The sequence below is a fragment of the Delphinapterus leucas genome, chromosome 16, assembly GCF_059928025.1.
Source record: "Delphinapterus leucas isolate spDelLeu-1000000601 "Yukka" chromosome 16, BTC_Dleu_Yukka2, whole genome shotgun sequence".
Classification (NCBI taxonomy): Eukaryota; Metazoa; Chordata; class Mammalia; order Artiodactyla; family Monodontidae; genus Delphinapterus; species Delphinapterus leucas.
The window spans coordinates 73127575-73135318 of record NC_143144.1 but is presented as its reverse complement, the minus strand read 5'-3'; the positions used below and the strand labels follow the sequence as shown (position 1 = coordinate 73135318).

General features: G+C 37.7%; 1 protein-coding gene across 4 annotated transcripts in view; it reads right to left on the bottom strand.

Moving 5' to 3' along the window:
* Window positions 1-7744, bottom strand: part of CCDC172 (coiled-coil domain containing 172) — a 78661-nt gene that overhangs the window by 2003 nt on the left and 68914 nt on the right. For 3 of the 4 annotated variants that reach the window (XR_016388172.1, XR_016388173.1, XR_016388175.1), the window contains 2 exons: window positions 6411-6519; window positions 646-771 (listed from right to left, as the gene is read on the bottom strand). The gene's annotated coding sequence lies outside the window, so the exon portion shown is untranslated. The remainder of the gene's footprint in view (window positions 1-645; window positions 772-6410; window positions 6520-7744) is intronic. The other variant, XR_016388174.1, reaches the window with a different exon arrangement.

The window sequence follows — 7744 nt, the reverse complement described above, 5'->3', positions numbered from 1 at the left end:
ACTAGTTCAATTTTATTTATTTATGATCCTATATTTCCAAAATGTCTAGTTGCCACTTTAATGAATTTAAATTTTCTGAGAAAAAGATGACTTAGGGGCAACTTGAAGACAATTGGGTTTTCTCTTTTCACTAGAGAGTCAGTATTTGGGCTGACAGAATGACATGCTTCTACTTGAGGTTTATTGAATACATACCCTTAAGCTCCTTACATGATAAATCACAGGACACATTTTAACCAAAGCATTTATTTCCCTCTGGTGGATTTTATATTTAAATTTTACGTGACAGTACATGATACAGAAAAGACAACCCAATTTGACATCTGAAGAGAGCTGTATGAGAAAGTACTCTGGACACAGAGAGATAACAGAAATAAAGGGTGTTGGTCTCTGCTTCTCATACCGCCACGAGCTAGCTAACCTAGGACAATACACTCTGAATGTGACTCCCTTGTCTATAAAATGAGGAAGTTGAACTTTGTAATATAATGTCCTTTGTGGTTCTAAAACAGTCTATGCTTTGAATTTTAAGAGTCATATTCACAGATATTTGTGTAAGTTCTTCTCCTGAGGGGAGGAGGGACCTCTCTCACAATAATTCTGGTGCTGTAACCATAAAACCACCCTAAAGTGATTATTTCTTACCATCTATACTGACTCGGTGTTTACCACAGCCAGGTGCTGACTCTTGGCACCATCCAGAAAGGAACTCTTCTCTTGAGCAGGATATCATGAAGTAATTTTAAGAATGGAGCATGACTGGAATTGCAACTAAAAACAAAACAAAACAAAACAAAGAACCAGTGTGCTTTGGTGAGTAAAGGGGTTGATTTAGGTCCAGTCAAATCTGAGACCTTGCAGCGGCAAAGGGAAATGAATATCACTGTTGTTTCAAAGAAACCCATCAACTGAGATAGCTTCCCCACCCTGCCCCAACCCCTCACTGTGGAAGGGAAGAACAAGGGAGCAATAATAAGGAGCTGCTTCACCTTAAAGATGAAGCCCCACCCTTGGGCTGGGAGACTCTGCAGAAAGGAATAGGACCAGCTGACAGAAGTTGAAGAGTTCAATTTAAGGAGCAATTTTCTAATAAGTAGAATGTCCCCAAATTAGAACTTATTGATTGATTACTTCAATAATACATTTGATGGGACTTCCCTGGTGGTCCAGTGGCTGGGACTCCATGCTCCCAATGCAGGGGGCCCGAGTTCAATCCCTGGTCAGGGAACCAGATCCCACATGCCACAAATAGGAGTTCGCATGCCACAACTAAAGATCCCCCATGCTGCCCACATGCCGCAATGGAGATCCCGCATGCCGCAACTAAGACGCAGCCAAATAAATAAATAAATTTTTTTTTTTTTTTGTGGTATGCGGGTCTCTCACTGTTGTGGCTTCTCCCATTGCGGAGCACAGGCTCCGGAAGTGCAGGCTCAGCGGCCATGGTTCACGGGTCCAGCCACTCCGCGGCATGCGGGATCCTCCCGGACCGGGGCACGAACCCGTGTCCCCTGCATCGGCAGGCGGACTCTCAACCACTGTGCCACCAGGGAAGCCCAATAAATAAATATTTAAAAAAAAAAAACATTTGAGAACGTTGTTACAGGGAAAACACTTATTATAAACAGGATATTAGGGATTTAAATATTGAATCTGCCCTCAACGAGACTACAGTCTAGTAGAAGTCATACATCATATACATAAAGAGGTCTAAAACGAGACAGAAGGTAAGACTTATGAACTGAGTAGAAAGGTAATAAATCCAATATCAGTGGCACTGTTCAAGGAGAGCCTGCATGACTATTTGGGGTGACGTAAGAGAGATTTACACATCTGGTAGAAAGTTAACTATTATACATGACCTTCAAGATCCTTTCCAACAAATGCTTTGTGGTTTTATTAAAACTATCACTATAGTAAGGATTTTTTAAAAAACAGGATTGTCTGATTTTCTGTTCCACTCACAGCTAGATATTTTTTTCTTGCAGAAATGTAAGAAATCATTTTCCAACACAAGCTCTTAAAACAAACATTCTTTTTTTCAATAAACTTATTTATTAATTTTTTGGCTGCGTTGGGTCTTCGTTGCTGTGTGTGGGCTTTCTCTAGCTGTGGCAAGCGCGGGCTTGCGGAGCACGGGCTCTAGGCGCACGGGCTTCAGTAGTTGCAGCACGCCGGCTTAGTAGCTGTGGCTCGCGGGCTCTAGAGCACAGGCTCAGTAGTTGTGGCACACAGGCTTAGTTGCTCTGCGGCATATGGGATCTTCCCTGACCAGGGATCGCACCCCTGCCTCCTGCATTGGCAGGCAGATTCTTAACCACTGTGCCACCAGGGAAGTCCCAAAACAAACATTCTTAATTTACTTAAAACATGTTTCTGAGAATTCAACCAGTTTTAAAAAGCCAATACAGCACATTTAAAACTATTCCTTAAAAGGCAGGTACCAACATTCTTTCCAGTATAATCATGATGGATTTTTTAAAGTAAAAATTATTTTATATAATACAAACCAGAAAAATGGGACTAATATAATAAACTTACATACATCTATAATTTCCATTTGCTCTTCATACTATTCTGGTTTTAAAATTAATTGTTCAGAATCTTATTTCACAGTCACTCAACTTTTATTGACTCCAATATTGACAGTCTTGGTACAAGTTATAAAGCCTTATGTGGCGTGATATATAATTAAACTACTTCGTCTCTTAACTTATATTAATGGGCGCATGTCAGAGAACACCAATTCTCTCTGAGAAGAATGTAAACTCACGTTAATTTATTGAGGAGAAGCCCACCAGGGCCATTACCCGCTTGGCCTGTGCCTCATCTAGTGAAGCACTGGCGGCTGCAGGCCGTGGTTGGGAGCCCTGCAGCTCAGTCTACAATCTTCCTTAATGTAACTTCTATTAACAGTAAATTCGTATTTAACTAGCCTGCTAGGTACATTTTTCAAAATGTAAAGCCACTGGATTAGATTAAAATACAGCAGAAAAAAAAAAAAAAAGCATTAGTATAAACATCTTTTCCTGGAACTACTCACTAGCTATTTTGATTAGCATTTTAAATAATCCCCAAATTTCTCCAAAAGTCTTCACCAATGCCTAAGCTCATCCATTTTATGTGGGCTTTCGAAGATTACTTTTATTTCTAAATTATTGTGGTAGGGGAGCCTCTCAATGTTGTTCCTAAATACTCATACATAAATTCAGTTGAACGGTAATGGGTATGGTCCAACCATTTTTGGAACACTGAGTTACAAATAAATAAGTAGCAGGATCTGGTCTGTTGTTTATGGGTCAAGACACTTACTCTGTTCTTACACCTCAGGGCGATAAGGCCCTAGCAAATGATTTAGCCACCCAAACTGACAAGAGGCTGCTATGTAAACTGGAAAGCAAATTTATTAATGTGTAAAGGAAAAATTCACTTCTAAGGAGAAAAGGTACTCTGGTGCCTGATAATTATGGTCTCTCCCCTAGGCCAGATCAATAATGTTCCTGTTACTTGGTGAGCATAGCATCTGATCAAGGATAGCTAGTTGAATGATGGTTATGGCCACTGTTATCCATCTAAGAAAAGACTGATGCATCTATCTCCACAGTAACAATATCCTTGAGGCCACTGGTTAGGTACATTTCCCCCCTAGACAGTGCTGGAGACACTCCGACAAACTCTCGCTTCCCGAATCTGTTTATAGACACCATACAGGTCATCCCCTTTAATACAATCTTTCATCAAAGGATGACTGCGCATCACATAGAGGCTTAGGGGTTACTCATTCAAATGCTTACAAGGGCCAGCCAGTCACGGAAATAAGTGAAGCAGATGAGACGTGAGAGAAATCAAGTGTCAGAAAAACAGCCAAATTTACTTTATATTTTCTGAATGTGTATTAATATAAACAGGTATGTACAGTTTTTTAGAGACACATGAAACTTTAAAATAAAAAATAACATTGAAAAAGTAGAAATATTTCATTACTTAAGTTTTCTTTCATAATTTATTATTTCTTGACTTATCATTGAACCTAACATATCACCATCAGACCATGTAAACCTAAACCACAAATCCTTTAACTAGGTGCAATAATCGGATTTACTCAAGTTCATATGCAAAAATGGAATCTACAAACACCAGTGCTACTTAACATGTATAGACTCTCTTTACATGAGGGTTATTGTTGGACAAGTGTTCAGTTATGACATTCCAACGTCACTGTATTTAATTTTCAGTTACTTATTGTTTTGCAGTTCTACAACTTCAATTTGTAGCTTTTTCATATTATCAATATCAAATTATAAAGGTAGGCTTTCTAATGTTTCAATGTTAGTTTATTTTCATAGAGTTTAAAATCAGAGAATCTTTTTGGAGTTTTACTTCAACTCTACAGCTTTGGTAATGTGGTTCAAGCCATGCCTTTCATTTCAGGAAAATGATTTCAGTGTAGGGTAATGGGCCAGATTATTCCTTGCCAAATTATTCTCTTAAAGGTACAATTTCACTTCAAGTGAGCAAATTGAGTCATACATTTGTGTAGCTGTTTGTGAGTGCCTTTGCAGAGAACTATTCAAAGTTGATAGGTTCTAACATCAACCCAAAAGGCCAAGACTTTGATACACTTTTTATTTTTAGATATTGAGTAAGGATTTTTTTCTCTTGAATAACATAAAAGTGTCCAAAAATATCTTTCAACACTCAGCCACATAAATCCATATACTACAACAGGCCACCATAGCATACATCTAATTCATAAAAAGAAGGCCTGGAGTATCTGGATTTCATGCTATGGGATTTTATCCAGTTCACACTGTTAATTACTGCACATTCATGGTATATTACATTTTAAATTATCTAGCACAAAGCTATTACTGGAAAATGATGTAATCAGGAGACCTAAATTCTATGTCTCTTGGAAAATGTTACCTTCCTGAGTTTAGGTTTTCACCTTAACCCTGTCCATTTCAGGAGTTGAATCACACTGACTCATTCGGACCAAGTACATTATATTTTGTGAATTTTCTTATGGACAGAGAGAAGTCATTTGCTAAATTCCAATCAGAGCCTCTCATCTTCCGACACAAAAATTTTTGTCAATATCACCAATTTAATATAGCTGACTATGTGATATCATTTATATCTGTGCTCTCATCACCTATTCTATTTTCATGTAACAGAAAATGCTACAACCAATTTAACTTTTTTAATGCAACTTTTCTGTAAGTGCTAAGACATGACTTCAGTTTGCTGGTCAACAGTATTTCCAGTAAGACTTAAATTTACAAATGCTTCTCTCTGTGTAGAACACATAATTTCTGCTGTATTCTTTTACAAAAGCATCCTCTATTAAAAAAGTTTTTGCTGTCTCAGTATTTTTTTGACTTAATATATAACCTCATTTATAGTAGCATCAGATATTTTATTCATATTCAAAAACAACTGTTTGTTGACATTTCAGTCCTATTTTCAGGTTAAGTTTTTCATTTCTCATCTCCATATAGCAGTCCTGGATCTTATCATGGTTTACTTCTTGTAGTTTCATATGGTTTATTTCATATTTCACAACCATTTAAGTTGTGGTTCTTTCAATACAGACATCTTTTGTTTGCATATTACATATGGAATAATTTTCTTTACTTCATCAAAAAAACATGATCTCGTCCACTGTGCCTGAACCAAGCATCCTGTTCCCACATTCAGTGGAGACAGGGTATAGAGTAACTATTCTCTGTTCCAGGAGAAACAAGTGCAGGTGGCAACTAAAATCGGCTTCGGTGCTAGAGAGACAATAAGGAGTCATAGTAATTGTGGCTAATGAAAGAGCAAATGTTCCATCTTAAGGGAATAATTGCTGCTACTCCATATTTAAAAAGGTGGCTACTATTTTCATACAGAAATGCAAGTTTAGTATTGCCAAAATCAATTTTTTAAAAAGAGAAGCTGAAAATTATTGGCTCAATTAAACAACAACAAAGCACTATAAGTCAACAGGCTGGACAGAATAGTTCAGTAAACTGAATTAGCCCCGTAGGCAATCAGTATGCAATCTCTGTATTCGATGTTAGATATTTTCACGGAATTTTACTTTTCTGAGACTACATCGACCACCATGATTGGAGTGCTATATATTCCCCAACACTTCAAACATTTGCAAAAACTTTTATAGTTGTGAGTTTACAGTGTGAACCTCTTATTTTTGTTATCCCAGCAAGTTATCCCTACTGGAGGGGATATCCCTACTGGGTGGTTATACTGCACCCACCATCATAGAGAGGAAGTTATGTGCTGCAGGCTAGCCACAGTTCTGAGATTTGTGGATGGGCACATGACCCAAGCCAGCCCAGTCAGAATCCTTCCCAGGTTTTTGTTTAGACAGTTGAGATACTTACTCTCTTTCGGGCTCACTTTACCTGAAAGCACAATGAAGTCTAGAATTATTTATGGTCATTTTTGTCACCATATAGAAAGAGTCTACTTCAAGTTATGCCAACGTGGAGGAAGATATCAGAGCCATAAAAGCTGGAAGAAAAGAGACAAATTGGATAATATCATTTGAACTGCTGAATCCAGCCATTTCTGAAGCCAGAATTTTCCCTGGTCTTCCTGGTTACATAAACCAATATATTCTCTTTTTGGCTTAGGCTGGTTTAAGGTGGGTTTCTACAACAAGCAAAGAGTCCTGACTCTGTATCTGACTAGTACAGACAACTTATATTACCAATTATGTCTGAGTTGTTTGACAAGCTATGTGGTCCATATAAACCTGAGTTTTCTTTATTGTAACTTACTACACTTAATCGTAATCTCTTATTTAACATCTACTTTACATGCTAGCTTTGGAAAACTTTTTCTATAAAGGGCCAGACAGTAAATATTTTAGACATTTTGGGCCAGACTGCCACAACTAACTCAACTCTGTGTTTTAGTGTGAAATCAGTCATAGACAATACATAAACAAATGAGTGTGGCCGTGTTACAATAAAACTTTATTAACGGCACTGGAATTTGAATTTCATATAATTTTCACATCATAAAATATTCTTTTGATTCTTTTTCAACCACTTAAAAATCATTTTTAGTGTGTGAGTCATATTTGGCCTACAGGCTATAGATTGCTGACCTGGTAGTAGACTGTAATCTCCACAAGGGTGAGGAGTGGGTCTCACCCTCACTGTGTCCTCAGCACCAAGGGGCAGGGCTTGCCTATAGCAGTTTATCACTAATTATTGAAAGAATAGATGAATGCTCAAGGAAAATCAAGATTACAGAAAATTCAGTTTTCACAAAAAATACAGTCACATCAAGTAGTTTGGAAAATTAGTAGAAATTATTAAAGACTTAAGGAACCTGAGGAAGGTCGTGCTTCTTCCTAGTTCTCTGGTATCTTCTTTGTCCCTCTCTGATCTCTTTACAACAATTGCTCTTGAATTGTCCCTGGAACCCCCAACTTTTTCTCCTTCTGTTATGCAGATCAAATTTTTCCCTTTACAACTTCATCCCAAAACTTGCATATCAAAACCAATCGAGGTATTCAGACGAACAGAGGGATCTACCCCACAAGTCAGGGTGACCAACCTCCCCAGTTCCATTAGCGACATTCTCAGTAGGTCACTGGTCTCAAGCAACACACTTAAATGCTCATTTTTTTTGATAAAGAAAATGGAGAGACTATCACCTATTGATCCAACACATATGTTTTCTTGAAAGTTTCACATAATTACTGAATATATAGTATATATTCATT